A 20,631-nucleotide genomic window follows, 5' to 3' on the forward strand; every position below is an offset into this window, starting at 1 on the left:
CCCCTCACACTTAGCCAAATTCGTGGGACGTAAAATAAGGCGAGAATTTAAAATGAAAGATGGAAGACCCTTCGAAATTAGGAAATTTTAGTTAGCTAAGATAATTAGCGTTTCCTTCTTTAAAAAAGTATTTCATCTTCCAAAACTCATCCTCTTTGCAATCTACAATCCTTCAACTAGAACTCCCATTCACAGAATTAATTAATTAAGGGCAGAATCATAAAACAAACGAAATTCTGTAATAGAAGATAGCTGTGTAAAACGCGGAGAAAGTTCTTTCTCACGAGAGAATTTCAAGTTTACTAATAATGAGATAAAATGAAGGAAAACAGCGCGAGATCTCCCTTTCCAAAGAAACTATCACAGGATTTTCCACTGAAACGCCGGCCTCCCTCTTTTTTCCAATGAGAAACCAAGTTCAAGGTTGCATCGAGAAGAGAGAAAGAAACCGAAATTGGTGGAAATTCGTGAAAAAAGGTACGCGGTTGACCGTAAGCAGCGTGAATTTTTCGCGACACCAACTTATAATCAAGTAAATCAACGACAGGAGGAAAAATTGCAACAAAGAGGTCGATGGACCATCGAGACCTGACCGCGAAACCGACGATCGAAGCTTGGTGGCTGTTCGACCGCGGACTTCCGGTTCGACGCTGCGATAAAGCGAGCCACGATGCACCGTTAGGCAAACGGTGACACTGAATGGAGAATGGAGCCGATGAAGCGACCGATGCGGTGGCAAGAAATTCTGCATTCAGAAAAAGAGAAAAAGAAAGAGGCGGTTGGGCGTTGGAAAGTTTTCTGCCAGCGCGGACAAGCGACGGTGGAAACTGGTAGAAAAGTAGCAAAACTGTGCTCCGCGATCAGAAAATATGGGAAAAATTGCAAAGCAAATAGGGGTATTGAATTTAGAGAAAGTTCGGAATAGGTTGTTGAAGCGTGCACTGATAAGTTTGAAATTTTTTGAATGGCGTTTTATTTTGAGCAAAGATACGAATACATGTGAAACGACGCTTATTTGTCCTGTCTGCTTCGATGATAAATTTATCGTTCTGATGTATTATATTAATAGAAGATAAATGTACCATTAGCTCTTCATAAATGCACCAAGACATATAATATTCTAATTTTTGTAACGTTTTAGATGCTCAAAGAAATATCTCAAAAATATATTGAAATATTCCTAGACGTTTCTACAATCATTGGTTCAGTCAAACGTTTGTAACTTCTTACAATAAAAATAATAATAGTTTGCAACAATTTGTTATAATGGTAATAATAATTTGCAAATTCGAAAGAAACTTATCCGTTTCGTCTACGGTGGATCAAATAAAGTCATACGATTACATACGTGATTGTCAGGTACGATAATTTTTCGTTCCAAAATCGATGCCTAGAACAAGAAAGAAAATGAATAGGAAAATATGTAGAACCCAAAGCTTAGATCGAGCATCCGTTAGTCGAAAGAAGCAGCGAAAGATTGAAAAGCAAAAGGCAAGATACCGAAAGTAGAAGAACGTCTACCAGCTCATCAGGCTGAAATTTCCCGAACAAGAAAGACGAGTCTCAAATAGCAAGAAACGTAGACTTGAATACGAACCGGCATCCATTCAGAACCTCATTTCCCTGTGACAAGAAATCGAACCATGCCGAATGAGGTAGAAGCGAGAGGAGTCAAGGACGACGGCGACCAAAACGGGCTGGATGTCTGAAAGCGAGATCTCTCTTACGTCTCTGAGAAATTCCGCTCGATCCCCAGGATCAAGAAGGAAGAGGTCGGGGCGGTCTGGAGGGAATCGAGTCTCATCTGCATCCGGTAACATTGTTCCACGGCTTTCAGAGCCGCGAGAAAGACCATCCTGCCGCAACGTGGAAGCGTTAGGTAGCCTTCGAGACGATTTCAATGCGGCTGAGGACGGGAAATGAAGTCGAAGAGGTTGGTTTCCGAAAACCAGCAGGCTACGTCGCACGATAATTGACCTGGGAGTTGACTCGTTTCATCGATTTGCACCAGAGAAGAGAAGCGGTGTATGGATTTGGCGAGACATAGCGATAACTTCCGGCGCTTTAACAAGCATCGAACGGGCCTGAGAGGTGACGAAAATTATTAGTTTGTTATTAAATAGGCTTGAAACGAAACTTGAACTTTGTGTGGTCACAAAAGATTGGTTGTATTAAGAGATAGACTCTGATCTTTTTCTGGACGCCAATACACAGATATTCCATGATTTCAAATTAAGATGATTTGATGGATTTCAGACAGAATCTATATTGTAGGTAGTTCTCGTATCTTTATATTTTTCATACATTCTTTCTCTTTTCCTTCTTGGAAAGATCTAATTTCTTTGCTCTCACGGCATAATGAAAGGGGTCGCAGGAGGATTAAAAAATTCTATAAAGTAGAACAATTTTTAAATAGATGTAGAATTTAGATAGAATATAGAACATGGAGAAGGTTTCCTGTAGAGTCTCCCAGTAGAACAGCGGTCACTCAACGAGTAGCGCTACTCATCATTATTTCACGGCCTCAATAAATCGACTTCCGAATAATTAATACGAGAAATTATTCGGGAGCGATAAAAGACTCTAATAAAAAGTTTGATCGTTTCATAGATTTGCATCAGACAAGAGAACTATAGTAGATAACTATAATATGTAGGTTCTTTAACAGGTGTCAGGAGGATTCCAGTTACTTGCCGCTTACGGCTCGTAAAAGTTTCACGATCGCCATTCGGAAGTCGATCGAGAACTCGATCTTGTTCGTCGCTTCGACCAATTACTCCTCGCGCTTCTCGATAGCCATGCATTTAATTATTTCTTTCTGCGGAAACAATTTTGGTGTCGTGGAACTTTCATCGACCTTTCTTTCTAGCAAATGCTAGAAATGGCGACGGGGAGCTACAGGTGCGATCGCTTGAATGGAAACATTGAATGGAAAACACGAACGTCTGCGTCTTTTTGTGTTTCTTTAATGAGCTGCGATCTCAGACTGATTTGAATCCTGTCGATGGCGGATCGGCCACTTTACGGCGACGATCAAACGTATCTTATTGATTGGTGGATGCTGTGCGGAGAAAATTGCTTTTAAAGACGATTTTATATGAATATGATTGTGATATGAATCGTAATCTTTTTTTTTTTGTAAGAACGTAAGGGAAATTTAGATTAGATAAGAATAAGAAGAAGAAAAGAACAGAGTATATAGGAACAAAAATTTTGGTTTAATTTCATTTTACTTTTTCTTTTAGTAATTATCGTCGTTACAAACGATATGATTTTATTTCCCTGCAGATGAATAGAGGAAATTTCTATAGAAAGTCATAAATGCCGAAAATAACTTGTATATATTATATTTCAAACCTGCATCTTTCCATCTTCATAGTTGAAAATAAAAAACTAATTACCAATCTTCTATATGACTGTGGTCCAGGGTAATGGAAACATTTAAAAACAGCGGTTGTGCATGTCAGAAAAGGTAAACAATGTTTCAACGTTTGATAAAAAGTTTTAAAGCAGCGTCGGGTGTCAGGCCATTTGTAACATTACAATGAGAATGGTGTTTCTGGTAACGAGGAGGACACGCAAAAAAGACACTCCAGATGTCTCACGATTAAACCTAAAGGTCTGCGCAAAAAAGAACAAGATAAAGCTCGTTTTCCTTGCTTTTTTTACTTTTCTTTCCTTTTCCCTTGCTCTTAATTTCTTGTTTAATGCAAGGGGCGGAACATGTGACGTGAATGTAAGATTAGAGAATCCTCAAAGGCGAGATCGTTTCAAAGATAAAGATTAGTAGCTGAAGAGAATCTCTTCAAAAATTGTGCTAGTAGCATTTAAAGTAGATTTACCTAACATGCTAAGATTTAACATTAAAAAGGGAACGAAGAAATTAAAATTTAAATTTCTTAAGCGTCAAGTTGATCTTCAACATTCTCTAATTTTTTAATATCGATCCTAAAATCTTCCTAAACTCCAAACGCACTCTACATTCCTCCAATTTAACGATCAAACGTTTATTTCTATCAGAAAGCTATTAGAATCGCATTCACAGAGAAAGACAACGTCAATTTGCAAGCATGGCCGAATAAGAGGAAAAGAATCGGGTGATTTAGCCAATGAAAAACGAGAACCAACGATCGCGACAGCTGACAAGCAATTTTCAGAGTCCAAGCTGCTGGTAGCGGAAGGAAAATTCTATTCCGATATCTATTCCACTGTTCGTGCACGAGTTCGCGCGACAGCAGGCAATGAGACAGCCTGAGAGTTCATTAGATTCCTGTACAAGCGTAAGAAATCCTCTTCGTAGACGTGGCTTCTACCAGAAGCCTACTTTTCATTCTATTTCATTCTAAGTTGTTTCGTAGTTTTATCAAATCTTCCGCTTCTTAATGGACACTAATTGAATGTCTCGTTCGATACATGAATTTTGATGAAATACCGTTTTATGTTCTTCCCTTCGTCGATTATTATTAGTTGGACTCTCATTGTCCATCGCTGGTTTGCGACTATCAATGTAGAAGTTCTTTAAAAGTTGTTCAGAGATGTACGAAGACCTGTCTGTTTCCATGGCAATTTTGGAGGATTTTTTGATGAAATTACATACGAAGATATAAATCCGAGGAAGTAATTTCAAATCTCGATAACATTTCGAGCAAAGCTTTGTACAGAAACGTCACACTTAAATTTCATCTACTCTTTTACTATAAAATAAAAGTAAAACATGAATCATACATTTTCCTCTATAAACAAAACATTAGCAACAAACTTCCCTCTTTTGCTTTCGATAGTTAAGAATATTTCCTTCGCAATATAAAAAAGCATTGAAGAAATTAAATCATCAAAAAATGAAATGAAAATCACACTCAAAGGTTCATTATCCTAGAACTGGGCTAAAAGCCAGATTCGTTCAATTTTCTTTCTCGTATCTTGAAAGATCCTACATTGAAAAAATTCTATCTGGAAAAAATTCGTAACAGAAGATCGTGAGGCGTTCTTTTGGCGAATATAACTGCGAACAGGTGTCCGGATTCGAAAGTAAAGGGCACGATCAAGGGAGATCAGACGGGATGTCGCGAGGTCGGAGAAGAAAATCGCGGTAAATGCTGGCAAAGATCCTCGACGGATCGTCTTGGTTCTCGTCCGCCTCTAGGAAACGCTGAAACGCTCGAGCCACGGAGATTAAACGTCCTTCCGGCGGCGTAATGGCGTGCTTAGATCGCACGAGAGATCTCGTGGCTACACGACGGAGAAAATCGTTCGATTCGCGTTTCCTTGCGATCTCGAAAGAATACCAACGATAGTGCGATAAGAATAGCGGAATCTATTTCAATCGTCACGCAAAACTGCAAATTGGAACGTTCCAGGTATGCGAATATAATAAAGATTTTATTCGAGATTCTTCCGCTCATTTTGTAATTGCTGCAAGTAAAGATATAGACAATCTTATCTTGGGTATTCTGATTTACTACAAATTTGTCAGAACTGAGAATTCTCAGATGAATTACAAATATCCGAATTGTCTCTTTTCCCCGATATTTTTCTGCTTATCTCGTAATTATTGGAAATGAAGGTAGAATAGAAAGGTAGAATAGTTAATAAACTTTCTGGGAAATGGAAAATTCTCAATTGGATCTAGAAACCTATTGATTCTTAGTTGATTCTAGAGTAATTCAAAAGTTTATACTTTTTAGGAATCGACGGAATACGATCTGTAAGGATTGGATAACGATCCACGGATCGTAATTACGAAGAAGTTTATATGAATTCGAAGAATACCTTCTAGGCAAAGTTAACAGAAGAATAGACACTTGAAGTAGGAGAATGGTTGGGCGTCGCGAAGAGCGCAAGAAGAGAAACAAGGAAGTATATTTCCAGATTCATTTCATGACGGGGCGGAATTTAACGAACGAAACTTCGACCCGGGTCGCAATTCACCGGAACGCGTCGTTGAACATCGTTTAACTTAAAATTCGCGATTTGGTCGGAAAGTTAAGAGAGAATCGTCGGTGATATTTGGCACGAAAATCGACAGCTGTACAAATTACGAGCAATGAAAGGAATATTCGCGTTTGATCTCGGTCCACTCGTCGTTCGTTGGTAAATCTGGATTCGAAATCGGCCGGAATAAATTTCCCACCGAACCAAACACATAAATTATACATAAAACCAACGATAAACACTGTCGAAGGGAACTTTGAATTTTCAAGTATTGTCGTCCTACTTTCGCGGAGGGAATCGAACGGATAAAAATCGTGCAAATAGAACGCCTTGACTAAACCAGAAAGATTGCCAACGATTTATCTAACGTAGAAAAAAGGAAGGAAAGCATAAAAACTTGGAATACAAAGAGATAAGTGCTCCGCTATAGAGAGTCTCAAGGGGAGCGTCCATTTTTTATCAGGATTAAATTTTCAACGAACCCATAGTAATGGCTCCTAAAAGTCTTCGTCTCTTTCACATGCAACATATAACGCAACATACAATCCATAAAGCGCGACGATTTAAATTTCAATGCTTGCATGTTTTATGAGTTTCGTAGACATCCTCTTCCTCTTCCACGAAGATTTCCATGAAAGACCCACTTTTATGTTTCATCCTCTTATTAGTAATTCAGCTTTCGATCCTTGTAATTGAATCTTTTTTGACTTGATGGTTCTTTTACCTTAAAAGGCTTAAAAGGCATCTATTCTAGCAAATAATATTCTATCAAATAATCTATAGGAAATATTACATTTTTATAAAAAATAGGATATGCTCTAAGGCTTTAGAGCGTAAGAGTATATCCTTCATGAAACAGAACCTGCAGGTTAGAACCTATAGACAAAAGTCTTAGAACAATCGTTATATTTTATCAACACGATGATACGTCGAATATCGTACATAGTGATCTACACAAACTAAAACCTTAAACTTTCGTTAAAAATAGTTTTCAAGACATTTGAGGGTGTAGCTGGAAGCCACGAACAGGGCAAAATGTAAAGAGACAATGTACAAACACGAAACTCGCTTGAAAATTTCGAGCTCCGCCCTATGAAGCTTCGTCGAGACGCGGGTTACGCCGGCATGCGCTTCAATCAGCCCGAATTTTCGGCTAATACATCCTCGGAGACTCACCTTTGACCCGCTTCCATCCACTAGACCAAGCTAATTTCGTGCAAGTTCGCACGCCGTGGCAACAACTTTGCATTTCCGGCCGGATCCTGGCAGCACGCGTCTTTCTAGAGTTTCACCGCTCGATCCTTAACGAGACAGACGAGCGCGAGATGCTTAACGGATACGAGAATGTGTTTTGATGTTTCGTGCAAGTTCTCCGGATGGTAATTGGATGGATAGAACTGATACGGGTACGAGGAATTCTACCGAGGATCTACGTTTTGTTATTTAGTTTCTCAAATTATTATCCTCGCAACTGTTACTGCCGTACTTCTTCGATTAGTTCTTCCGGTCTAATTTGTACTTCTTGTTAAATTATGTTGCCCTGTTGAACTAATCTTTCACCTTGCTGGAGATCGGAATTTGGATTTAGAGGGTTGACGAGAAGTTTAGGGATACTCGTTATTTAATTAACTTTGAGCATTCAGACGAGTTCAATTGAAAGTTGTCTGCAGTACTCTTTAATAATTAATTCTTTGCTATTCCATTGATATTTCAATCGCATCGCGTTTTAATCTTTACAAAGAATAAAATTAATTAAATTAAGTTATAAGAATTAAAAATATCAACTCTGTAAAGATGTCTGTATTCTATTGTCACGCTTTTCAAGATATCATTTTTCCATTATTTGGAGGACACTTACGATAGTAGCTGTATCGTATAATGGCCTTAAAAATGAAAAAAAGTTAACTGATATTTATAACTCTTTTCACTTTATTCTACGTGACATTTACGTTCCTCCCCATTGAAATGAATCCTTTTCCATTTTTTCACATTTGCATCGTTTACCATTTCATCCATAACCTCAACAATCCTGTGACGAATATTCACAGAGAGAGAGAGAGAGAGAGAGAGAGAGGAAAAAAGATAAACTGCAGACACCTCGTGCACCGAAATATCACGAAATTCGGAAGCAAATTCCGGTTCACGATACGCTTCCTTTTAACGGTCACGAAATCGAGCAATCTCGAGGCAACGGCCGAGAGTTTTGCGCCGCCCTTTTACCCGTAGAATATTTGCAGAACTTCATACGCTGGCGATCTCGTTGGCGATTTTTTTTCTGCTGCCAGTCGATCAGTTCGTTTGTCCACCATCGTAAATATTGAATATCCATTACGAAATATTGCGGGGTATCGAATATTCGAGACGCGGGATCGATACGCCTCGATAGGCGCTGCCAGCCGAGCCGTTTCAGGGGAAAATTGCTTCGCCAGGTCTGGTCGGCATCTTCGATAATTAATATGGCTGTGAAGGCTCGTACCTGACGCGGAAATAATGGAGAGACTCGCAAGCCGTATCGTTGACCGGATATTTTCGGTATTCGGCTGTAATATTCGTCGATGTTCAGTTGGTGACTTTCTATCCTTTTTCTATGGCGTTTCATTCGAAACGATTAGGTTCCTAGGAATAGGAAAATATTTATGAGATACGGCTACCTCACGACGATATTTGACTCTGGAAAATTTGTACACGGATCGAATTAAACTTACCATGGAATATTTTTATAAATATATCACGCGTATCATGCAAAAACTTTCTGAGATTTCTTTAGTATTATAAGGAGACACGACTGATTATATTGATAAAATTGGAAAGCAATCGGAAAATCAATACGAAAGTTACTACAATAGATATTTACTGAATTTAGATATTGTTATATAAATATGTGCAAGTATTTAGTAAAGGTATAGTATAAAACGAGTAGCCGTTTTAAACACATAAACGTTAAAGATGGTTCCACTGAATATTGAGATTTATTAATGTGATGAATGATTGACAGCTTAAATACTTTTGCGATCTTTGCAAAATATATACGTTCCTCTACTAGTCGGCGTAGAATAGCCTTCATAAAGAAATTATTGTTCATTAAGAAATTATTTTCTTGAGGTTCGTGTCATTAATGTTTTAGGAAAGACGTGATAAGAGGAGTTGAAATTTCCTACACGTTAATCCTTAAATCATCAAGGGACTATAAAAGTGCAATCTCAGAAGCTTCCAGCATTTCATTAAATTAGAGGCATACGATCTGGTCCTGGAAACATTTTTTCTATCTCCTGTCCCTGGAATCTCATTTGCTTGATGGCACAGAAGAAAGTGACTACGTCTCATATAATTCACACCGAAATGCTTGCTGCTTGGAACGTCTCCAAACGCGTCGCTGGAAAAACATATCAAAAACGGTTTACTCTCTGCATTCTTTCAAACGAGGAAGAGCACGTAATACAATCATACAACTACGATTCACCAAACTCTTTACTGGCTTACGAAAGTACCATAGATAAATTTTATGTGCGTATTATGCGTGTTGATATAATTTATCGTTTCCTTTAGCTCGAATATTTCTCCTTATACGGCAAACTGAATACCATAGCGGTGTATGTATCGTATATATAAACTAAATATTTTAATCGAACGAAATGCTTGGAGCTTTTAGCAGCGTACTTCTTTAGCCCCTTGATGGCTTTATATTTGTATATAAATCAAGGCACAATTTTTAAAAGTGTCATCTCTTTAGTTTCACGATCGACTATGTTGTAACATTATTCTCTGTCGCAATTTCATGATTTGAAATAGAATACTAAATTTCTTTGCCCTTTGTACAATTATATTCCCATACGATCTCTAACAGTCTATCTTAACACCATCGCCCAAACTCTTAACATCCACACTACCATCTAGACAGTATACGATACGCATCATCCAGCAACACCAAAGTGATTTGCTGGAACTGTAGTCAGAAAACAGCACCGGAAGCGCTCTTTATCGAAGCGGGCTGTTTCAACGGACTAGTTAGCCGCAGTTTCGCCCGCTTAATTTGTCATCGCAGTCGAATTCGTCTGGTCCAACTTCTACAACGTTGATCCCAGCAGCATTGGCCACACATGAGCACATGCATACATACGTACCAGTCTAATCAATATATATATTACTATACTATACTGTGTATACTATACCATGTATAATATATAGCGCACTATCGTTGCTAGAAGGCGGCCCGTAAAGGGTACAATGCGTTTGAAGCTTGGTACGAGGGCCGACCAGTCGAACAACCAGAGAAGCGAATGAAGCGAATGAATCGAGCCCCCAACGGTGGGGGATGATGGCCGATGGTGGTGGAACGTTCCGCTGCGCAACAATGCTTTGCGGCAACAATGCGCAAACAAATGATTCCGCTGTACCGACCGTAATTACTAGAGGCACACGGTCCTTTTTCCCTCCTCCCCCAATCTCCTGATGCTATCCTTCCGTGTGTACCCTTCGTTCCTCTCTTTCCTGTTGCTTGTTCATCTTTCCATCCGCGTTTACACTGGCCCACTGCCTCCCTACTATCCCCTCACTCCGCTGCACTACCCCTTTCTCATTGCTCTGATTGCTAAATCAACGCACTTCCGCAACGACGATTGATCCATCCTCTCCAACCCTCTCTGCGTCCATCCACCTCTACCGAGTGGTACACCAGTGCACCGACCAACCTTCTCGTTCTCTCTCCAACATCGTCGTTCGATGGTGATCGCAACGGGGGCAGAAAAGAGCCGTGCACCAATCGAGCACGGTCTTTTTGCAGGATTTTCTTTGTGTCTCGTAATGGAGAGACCGTGCAAACGACGCTCGATGCTCCGAGACTTGGCCCGCGGGATTGTTGCCTGTTGGCTCTCGTTCGAACACCGCTAATTCATCAACGGCTACGGTCAATGGTTTTTCTGACGACGACCCAACGATGTGGATTTTAGGGGTTCCGGCGTTATTTTCGGAAAGGATTCAAAGATTCTTAGGGATTATGCAAATCGAAGGGATTGGGGGTGTATTACTGTAGTTCGCAAAAGAATTCGAACACTTATATAAACTTTTTCTGTATACTTGCATGTACATGTCACTTCTAGGAATATATATTATGCGTGTAATACGAAATATTAAAAAATGATATTATGGCTGTAATGTGTCTTAACTATCGTGACTGTATTGATAAAGTAAATGAATCTGAAGATGCACGTAGACGTTCGATTTTCAATCATTGAACAACCAATCTCTTTCGTCCTCCTTTTCTTATTAGAAACAAATTAGGAAGAATAATCGAAGCTTTATAGAACTACCGAGACTAAATTATAGAATGTGTGTCAAAAAAATCAAGATAAAAAGAAGAGTACAACGAAAGAATGAGGACAAGCCTTTATCTGAATATCTTATGGAAAGTTATTCAAATCTTCAAAAGAGTAAAACACAGACGCATCGTAAATCTATAAAATTCCTATGAAAAATACAAATACACCATTCCAGCAATTCTGGTGTTAAATTCTTAATCGTGTCAATTTCTCATCGCAGTTTTCCACCCCATAAAATTGAAATTCCTGTAAACCGAATGTCCCAATCGCAAAACGCAACGGGCGACCACAGCAATAGCAAGGATTCCCCAAGACGATTCACTTTGCTGGAACGTTTATTCGGAAACGAAAATTCCCAGCACCGCAATACCGATTAAACAGTGCAAACAGGTTTGCATTTACTGTTCCAGGGGTTAGGAAAAGGCACAGAGTACGGAAGGTCAACAAAGAGCTTTGCCGGATAAATTGAAGCATGAACGTCAATCTCCCAAGTGCCGATAATCGTTCAGGTCGAACATAACTTCTGCAATCCGGTTTGTAGATAAAATATACGCGGTCTGGACGCGAGGTCGCTTGAATTCTGCTTCTTGATTCGAACCAAACGGTAGAAACTCAAAGAGGCGAGGGTAAGAGCTCGCCAGAGACGATATAACTGGTAAGAGATGACTTAATAACGGCGCGACCATCGTACACACACGTGCCCACTTGAATTCAAGCTGCAAGATGCTAGCGATGGATTCGACACGAGTTCGAACAGATTTGGACTTCGAGTTGAAAGCTTTTTGATAAACTTGATAATCGGGTCATTCTTTGATCAGAAGCTTCTATAGTCACGTTCAATTAACGGCTAATGGAAGCAAATCAATGTGGGAAACTTTTCTGTAATTTTCTAGTAATACGTAAATTAAAATGTAATCTCTTAAAAGGAAAGTGTGCTTATTGGAATCTGTGTGGTAATTTTCACTCTAATTCTTAGATGCTGCTGCAAACTATCTTCTTATTTAATGGTAGAACGATCGAGGAACTTTTTACAACATCGTGGTAATATGTAAATTAAAATGTTGTATATGTAAATGTAGGAAGAGGAAGTGTGCTCATTGAGAATCTTCATTTAATTAACGTAATTAATCTTTTTTAATGGCAAAACTATCTCACGCGTCTGTCGACTATTTTACATAATCCTGGTAAAAAGTCTAAGAAACGTGAAATGTTCGCTTTACCAAAGAAACTTCCCAAAAACGATCTGCAAACATCCAACAGAAACGAACGCTAAAATAAAAACCCAACGTCCCGAAATCCTCCCGTAAAGTGCACAAACGAAAGTCGACCATTTCGAAAAGGAATAACAAACTGACCCTCTAACTCTGAATAAACGCAGCTCGTTGAAACCTTCGAGCACTTAAACTACCCTGAAGCTGGTGGACCGCCATCCCATCGGAACTCGGGTTCACGCTGGCGCGAGAAGAGTGGTCGCAGACTCGAGAAGCTAAAGGCATCGAGAAACGGAAGGCTACGCAGACGCCTGACACTGGGGCAATATTGAAGCAATAATCTTGGCTTCCTTCCTCTTTCTCCCCGCGTTACAATGTATACCTTTGCTACATGGAGATATTAAACTTACCTGCTGCCTGTGTGACCGCCTCTTTCTGGGTTTGTGTTCGTGTGCGTGATACCGGTGCAGCTATCGTCGATCTTTATCCCCTGTTCCTCGGCCGCGCTGTTAAATAGCCCTCGGGGGAGTATATCGGCCGCGTCCGACGTCGGCTCCCGCACCTGCAATCGATGAATAATAAAATCATACTTTGCAACTGTACTGCAAACTCAGTCCTTCTGTTCTCTTTATTTACTTTTATTCCGCTTCATAGATAGATACAAAATGATTATTTCTACTAATTCTTGGATCTGTTTCTACGCGACGATCGATCGCGTTACAGAGAATGCAGACGATGAGCGATCGACGTTGTCTCAGCTAACAATGAATCGTTAAAATAGGAAGAATGAAATTTTTACAATTATTTTATTAATTTAATGAAATTTTCATTATCCACGCGTATTCAATCTCTTACCCCTAACCCATAGTTTCGTGTTTTCCAATCTCTAAAAAATATAGTTTAACAATTTTTCCAATCAGAAACAATCGCCAAAGTTTGCTTTTTCTGGAGGTTTGCGAAAAGGGGATTGGATCGTGGCACAAATTGAAAGCCGCAAGGTTCCGCAGGCAGGATTTAAGGGTAGTCGTTTGTTTTGTAATTTTAAATTAGCGATTGAATTTTTAGGAGTGGGGTGAGACATACAGTGGTGGGGAAAGTAGGATAGAAGCGCGACGAGAAATATTTTTGGAGCTAGCGTTTTGGCTCGAGGTACTTGACAGCTGATAGAGCAAGGGTGTTGGGACTTTGATGTTCAAGATGCTTTTGAAGAATGCTTGGGAATGATGGCAATGAAAGCTGTAATTAACTATGCGCGATGAAACTACGTTTTGAGTATTCAGCGTGTGAGAACAGTTTTAACGTTTAATTGATTCGCTGCTATGAAAATACGGTTCTCCGTGGAATTGCACATCTCTTCAACTGGAAATGTTTGTAGTTTAGTAATGGCGATTTTAACATACTGTTTACTGTTTTCTACCATCATCATCATGATATTATAATATTTATTTATATTTAAAAAACCGAAATATGTTTTTTGTGGAAACTTTTTACGAATCCTTGAGTACACATCAAATATTTACAATAATATCACGGCTCATTTTATGTCGTCTTTTTAAAAGACAGAGTTTACTTATGGTAAATGCCATGTACTATGGACATCAAGGCACTAGACAGGGGAGAAATTCCAAGAAGGGACTCGAAATCGTAGAAAACAGGACGTGGAAAACAGAATATCATGCGAATAACGCGGAGAGAGGATACGGGCACTTAAAAGGAGCACTTTGCACCTAAGTGTACTATATCAAAGCAGAAGATACAATAGAATATGAACAAGGGAAGAGGTTGCAAAGCAGAATTGATAAAGAATCACAGAGAAAGTTCAAGCCTTCTTTAGAATGCTAGAATGCGAGGAATGAGAAACATTTATAGTATATGATACAAATATAGCGAAATTTCCACATAGATGAACATCGGTAGATAAAATACAATGCGTTGGCTTCAAAACTCTATTCGTCTTGATACTTTGCAATAAAATTAAAAACCTCGTTTTATCCAAATCTCTAAACCTAATTTAAATCTCATCTACTACTCGCGATAATTTCATATGTTGCGATAAATATAAAAAATATATAACGTGAAGAGAACAAGTAAATCTATAATTTAAATCCGCATAGTACATAGCTGGCCATAAGTAAAACACTTGTGTTGGATGAAATGTGAAATTAGCTATAAATTCATTGGTTTGACTGTTCCGTTATATTTTTATAAATCTATCGCTTCGTCCATATCATACGTATCTTATGATGTAAAATATAATTTCTCAGACTATTTCTCAAATTAGAGACTCTCTTACCAATGACACCAAAACAGGGCAAATAATTTAGCAAATTCTACGCTGACTGGAAAGGAATCTTCCAGTCCCTAACATCCACGTGGAAGCGTCCTTCGCTTTCAAGATGAAGGTGACAAAAGGATGAAAATTGTCGCCAGAGTAAATCGTGCACATAATAAAGGGGGCGGCTGGCGAGACAGCGAAATGCCATTTCGTCTACGTCGTAGTGGCGGATTTCTCTCATTCAAAATTTACTCGACGGAATAAATGATTTTCATAGAGGATAGCCGGTGGTAAAATTCCTACGAGGGTAAGATAGCTCATTTTCTGGATCATTCATTCTAGATCGTTTTCTCGTCGGACCAGAAAAGTAGTTTCGTTCTTGTATGAAACATTAACGGCGTCTCACAATATATAAATTGTATTATTCTGTGCAAAGTTCATGATTGAATTTTAAGATGTTAAAACATAGATGACTCGAACGTTCCTCGCTACATCGATGTTTCCAAATCTACATGCAAAACCAGTCGCATTTGGCCATAGTACCAAAGGCAAGGCCTCTTGCTTTGCAAAAAAAACTGAGCAACTTCTCTATGAGTTACGCAAGTTGTAATATACAAGAAAATAGAATAGAAGAGGAGGAGAAGGAGGTAAAGGAACGTAGCAACGATTTTCGACAAGTTATTCGCGAGGAGAACGACCAGCAGCAATGACCTAAAATTGCGTGCCATTGGTACGAGAGTTTTTCATACGAAAATAAATTCTCTTCTGTTATTCGTATGCATGAATGTGCACGCGGTTTCGAGCCAGGACTATCAACTTAATTCGGCCTTAAATTCTCGGCCCACTTGGCTTTAGCTTGTATATAAGAGAGCCGCGTGCCAACTGCGGGGAAACTCTATCGTCTACTCGGTCGTGACAATGTGCATGGAAATGTGGACAAGCTCGATGCTGCCTAATCGCCGACTAGCTTCAGCCGCCTCGGGATTTCCTTTATATTTCGAGTCCTCGCGACGATCTGCCTGGATTGTTCTAACTGGTACACGAAACTACGACACCGAAATAGCTGCAGCGTGCCTCCTTCCCCTAATTTTCGCGTTTAAATGCGGTTTGGGTGGATTTTGAATGACGAAGTTTCAGGAATATATTAGTTTAATCAGTTTAGAATTATGTTAATTTGTAATGTTCACTATTTCATTATTTCCGTTGTTCTTTTACATAGAATCAGTATAATGGTTTTAAATGTGAGACAGTTTAAGTTGAGATAAACACCAAGTGGAAATATTATACTTAATCAAATATTTTTTAATTGTCCGTCCAACTTGCCTGATAAATGATGTATTCCAATTAATGCTGTGTTCATTATTTGGTCAATTAAAGAAGTTTAACGTTAAGCGAATAATTGTGAGAATAATAGATTGAGAAGCAGGTTGTTTGTGCAAATAATCAGTTTACCTGTTAATTGAAAATTTGTTCGTGAAATAACATGTAATAAAACTAGCGAACGTTAATCGAAACGAGCGTAGATAGTAACAGGTGTAGCGAGCGTATAACAGTATTAGTAAGAAACAAACACACTGCATATTCGTAAATTCTATCAAAAGCAAATAAACATACTAGCATATGACGAATCATTCGTTTCGTGGAATAAAAGATAAATCATTTAATTTGAAATAAAGCGACTTAGTTTTTATGTAAAATCCAGTATGAAACATTTATACTATTTCAAGAATTGATTATTTCTCAAATAAGATTAAAAAGTAATTTTACAACAACATTATTCGAAAATTTCTTAAAAAGCAATTCTGTTCTAAATTACCATCTAGTAAACATTCCAATCTTCCTCCCATTTCTTCTATTCCTCAAAACACAATTCTGTTCCAAATTACAATGTCTTAAACGTTTCAATCTGAGACCAGGTCGATTATACCCCAACATCCTCTCGTACATCTGCAAGCTTCTCTCAGACACCATCATCGTGGACATCCGACGACGTCGTTGCGGTAATCGATGTACTCTTGACGTTTCCGAGCGTCTTCGACGCTCCATTATCGTGTCACGTTCGTCGTCTATTCGATTGCTTGTAGGAAATTCCAACGACCCAGAATCCGGCACAGGTCGCGTGACCTACATGCTCGCAGAAAGGATTCCTAGGAATGTGTGAGTGATCACCAAACCTCCTTCGATCTCTCTCTCTTTCTCTCTCCGTATCTGCCTGTGTCTCTGTGTCTCTTCTTCGTTTCCTGCGTCGCCAGGGTGGGTGCGAATATATATTGGAGACGACTACCCTGATTTCCACTGTGTTGGAAATCTCCTCTTAGTCCACTATGTCATCGAGATTACCCTATCCACTTTCACGCCGCCACTCCGACGGAATGTCGATTTTCATTTAGACATTCCTTATTTTCAACGGCGGGAAATTTAATTCCGTTTACGTGTCGCGAATATCGATATACGGCGGGGAACGAGCGCGTGGACGCGTTTTCGCCCACGGGAACGCGCTCGTCCCCGTTTCTCCTCCATCCTCTCTTTATTCTGCCGCATGAAACGTCTCGTAAAAAAAAGTGGACGACCTTCTTTCTTCGTTTTTCTTTTTCTTTCTTTTTCTTTTTTTCGTGGCAGCCGGTGGATAATCTAAGCGTAGCGTGAACGAGATTTGTATTCTATAGAAGCTTGGGGGAGTTTTGGATTACTTGGCAATTCGTGGTTTTCATTGACCATTATGGTAGCAGAAACAATGAGTTTGTGGCTTTTTAAGAAATTGAAAAGGATTTTTTTCGTTTCTTTGGTTCTATTTATTACAACGTAAGAAGGGGAAGGATGCTTTGAACGAAGAAGAATAATGTTTATGTCTGAAGATCGGAGGAGAAAATTATGATAGGTATATTTCTGTTGGTTCTCTGATTCTACTGCGAAATTATGATTGAAAGGACGAATTTTAATATAATTGAAAATGAAAACAACCTGTCGGATCCAAAGATGTAGGTCTTTTAAAAAGAGCTTCATTGCTTGAATTTAACAATTATTATATACTTCGAATACTATTTACACCATATGTTAATTTCTCACCAAATATATGTTTCCTATAAATATCTCAGAATTTCTATATAAAATCTAGATTTGTTTCAAATTCGACCAATGTAGTCATAATAGTTGTGTCTCATTACAGTGCCAATGAAACTTTAAAATGCTTTATATAACCAACACGTTATGGTTATAAAACTTTTGAAATACTTTCGCGAGCCAGTGTATATTTCATTCTGTCAATCCTTCAAATCTTCTCAATGCAATCACGCGCCAACCATTTCCGTAAATAAATCATAAAACATAAAAATCTCTAAAAATATAGGAGAACTCGAACGCGGATGAAAACCCGAGAGACGTGACAGGGTTAAACCCAGCATTGGTACATTACTAACATACCACGTCCCTCTGACACTGCTGGTAAATGTAATTTTTAATAAACTTCTCGACACCTCGTCGTCTGAGAAATATCACGATGGCACATAACACCTCGGCAGGTCTGCGAGCTATCGGTAGCCATTATCGTTAACACGGCCGCGTGTTCCGTCGACAGCGATTCGATTACTCGTGGGAAATTCCGTCGACCCAGAAATCGTATCGACAAGCTTCGTGTGACCTCGATGCAGACTCGCGAACGTGGATGAACACGAAGGGCGACGAAGACGAAGAAGGTGGGAGGCAACGAGGCACCAGAAATTCGCGAACCGATCGAAACGAAAGAAATACATGGAACTGGTTACTGTGATTTCCCACGTGTCACCCAGGCCTCGGCTGTTTCCTCTCGCCACGTCAGCCGGAATTACGAATTCGATTTCAGCCCATCTTCGCTTCGTCGTGTATCGGCGACGGGTGCATCGCCACGGAACTAGAAGCGACGACGAATCGAAGAGGCGTCCAGAGAGGTCCTTGGAATTCCTCTTGGAATTTTCTTTTACAACCATTGACGTGGGCTTGAGGTCGATATTGTGTACCTTCTAACTATTTCGCAGACTATATCAGCTTTCGAAGGTTGGTAGTTGGATCTCGTTATTTGAATTTCGCTTAGCAATTCGGATATGTTTGACGAGGTAAAGGAAACGTGGGTTTTATTATTCGGAGGCTCTAGGATTTCGGTGCATTCGTTAGTTTTTAGAGTAGAAGACTTTTTTGCAGTGAAAATTCACTTCTTTAGGACAATTATCAAATTTAAATATCCTGTAGTATATTTAAATAAATAGTTACATATTAAATACTTAACTGTAAATATTTTATTTAAAAAATGGAGCATCCACCTACCATTTTAAAGCAAAGCTCTAAGAGGACATGATATTAGCGCTCTAACTTATAAATTTTACTCGTGAATCCTGTAAAATTACATCGCTGCACTAACAATAATTTTTACGAAGACCCAGAGAAGCAGCACGACCATGCTTCACAGTAATCTGGTCGCGTATAATCACGAGGAAGATGGGAAGGGGAGAGAGAAGCGCGAGAGGGTCGAGGTGATGAATCGAGAGAGACCGGGGTGGCAAGGAGCGTGGAGCAACTACAACATAATTCAAAATCTCATTAGACCGCCGCCATGAAGTACAATTTTTTGCCCATTACACTGGCTACGGAGCACGTAAGAAGGACGTCGCTCTCCGCTGAAAAAGGCTCGCTTCCGCCCTCTTCGCGATGCGTCCTTCCCGTACGAGGTAAATCAGTTTTGATGTATCGAGACACCTTCTTTCGGTTGTTCAATTCACGCATTCGACCTTCGTTTCGCAAAATTATCAGGTCATCTTCGTAATGAACGAGGAATAAAGCTTCGTGAAAGGACAAGAAACGAACTGCCGGCGTGAAAATGGTACTTTGTGGGTCAGCGGATATTTTTTGCGTTCTGACTTAGTTTAGGTTTTTACGAGAATGTAATGAAAGCAGGAAGCAGATGGACGTTTTCCCAGACCACTTTCATAATCGAAGAGATACGTTTTAACGTAGTTTAAAGGATATTATATATCGTGTTCTTGTTGTAATAAAGGGACAACATTTCTTGTTAAGTGCATCATTCAGGCTACGGTGAATTATGTATGTCCGAGCTTTTACAAAATAATTCACCCTCTACGTATTTGGAATTTAAATTGAATACATTGCATCAAATTTTAGTATTATTATTAAACTGTATTACTTTAATTTCTCAAACAAGAATTAACTATACATATGAATAATATTGGCAAAAATTGCACAATAGATACGAAAATCATTATACAATCAGCTTTTTGAAAGAATAACTTCCACATATATAGTAACAAGTAATCTACAATAAATAGAATAGCGTGATACAGCGATAATCGTACCACCCGTAGCACTCAATTTTCTCATTTTTCCCTTTTTTATATCCCTATTTATTTCCCTCAATGTACAGCCCCTAGCTCGAGTAATCCACACTAAGTAGAATAGTGTGATACTAATCAGGCCACCGAAACTCAATTTTCTTTTTTTGTCTACTTATTTCGTTCAACAACAGCCCGTAGCCCGAGCGATCCACTGCAAGTAGAACGGCGCGATACTAGTCAGACCACCCGAAACACTCAATTTCCCCATTCTTTCCTAGCTACTTTCATCGACAACACTTAGTTCCATTCGTTATTACAAAAATTCCATGATCATTCCCGTTTATTAATTCGCCGTTGGTGTCGGCCAAGGAAATTAACTTCAGGAGCGAAGTGGTACGGGTGCATCGATCAAACAGGCGCACCGCTTCGAAAACATCGCGGAACCTTTTCCGAACGCGCCGCTCCGATAGAGATTCCGCTAATTAATTTAACTTTCACAGTTTTCCGGCCGCGAGGATGGCGAGGGGGCGGGGCGAGTCTACAAGCCAGCCAACGGAACTTCCAGCGTCGATTTACGACGC

The 20,631-nt window shown here is 39.3% G+C and overlaps 1 protein-coding gene across 2 annotated transcripts in view; it reads right to left on the bottom strand.

Moving 5' to 3' along the window:
• LOC100747040 (bifunctional heparan sulfate N-deacetylase/N-sulfotransferase) overlaps positions 1-20,631 on the bottom strand; it is a 369,108-nt gene that overhangs the window by 241,417 nt on the left and 107,060 nt on the right. For both annotated transcript variants that reach the window (XM_024372706.2, XM_033318398.1), the window contains exon 3: positions 12,868-13,019. The gene's annotated coding sequence lies outside the window, so the exon portion shown is untranslated. The remainder of the gene's footprint in view (positions 1-12,867; positions 13,020-20,631) is intronic.

This window comes from Bombus impatiens, unplaced genomic scaffold (genome assembly GCF_000188095.3).
Source record: "Bombus impatiens unplaced genomic scaffold, BIMP_2.2 scf_0091, whole genome shotgun sequence".
In the NCBI taxonomy this organism is placed as follows: Eukaryota; Metazoa; Arthropoda; class Insecta; order Hymenoptera; family Apidae; genus Bombus; species Bombus impatiens.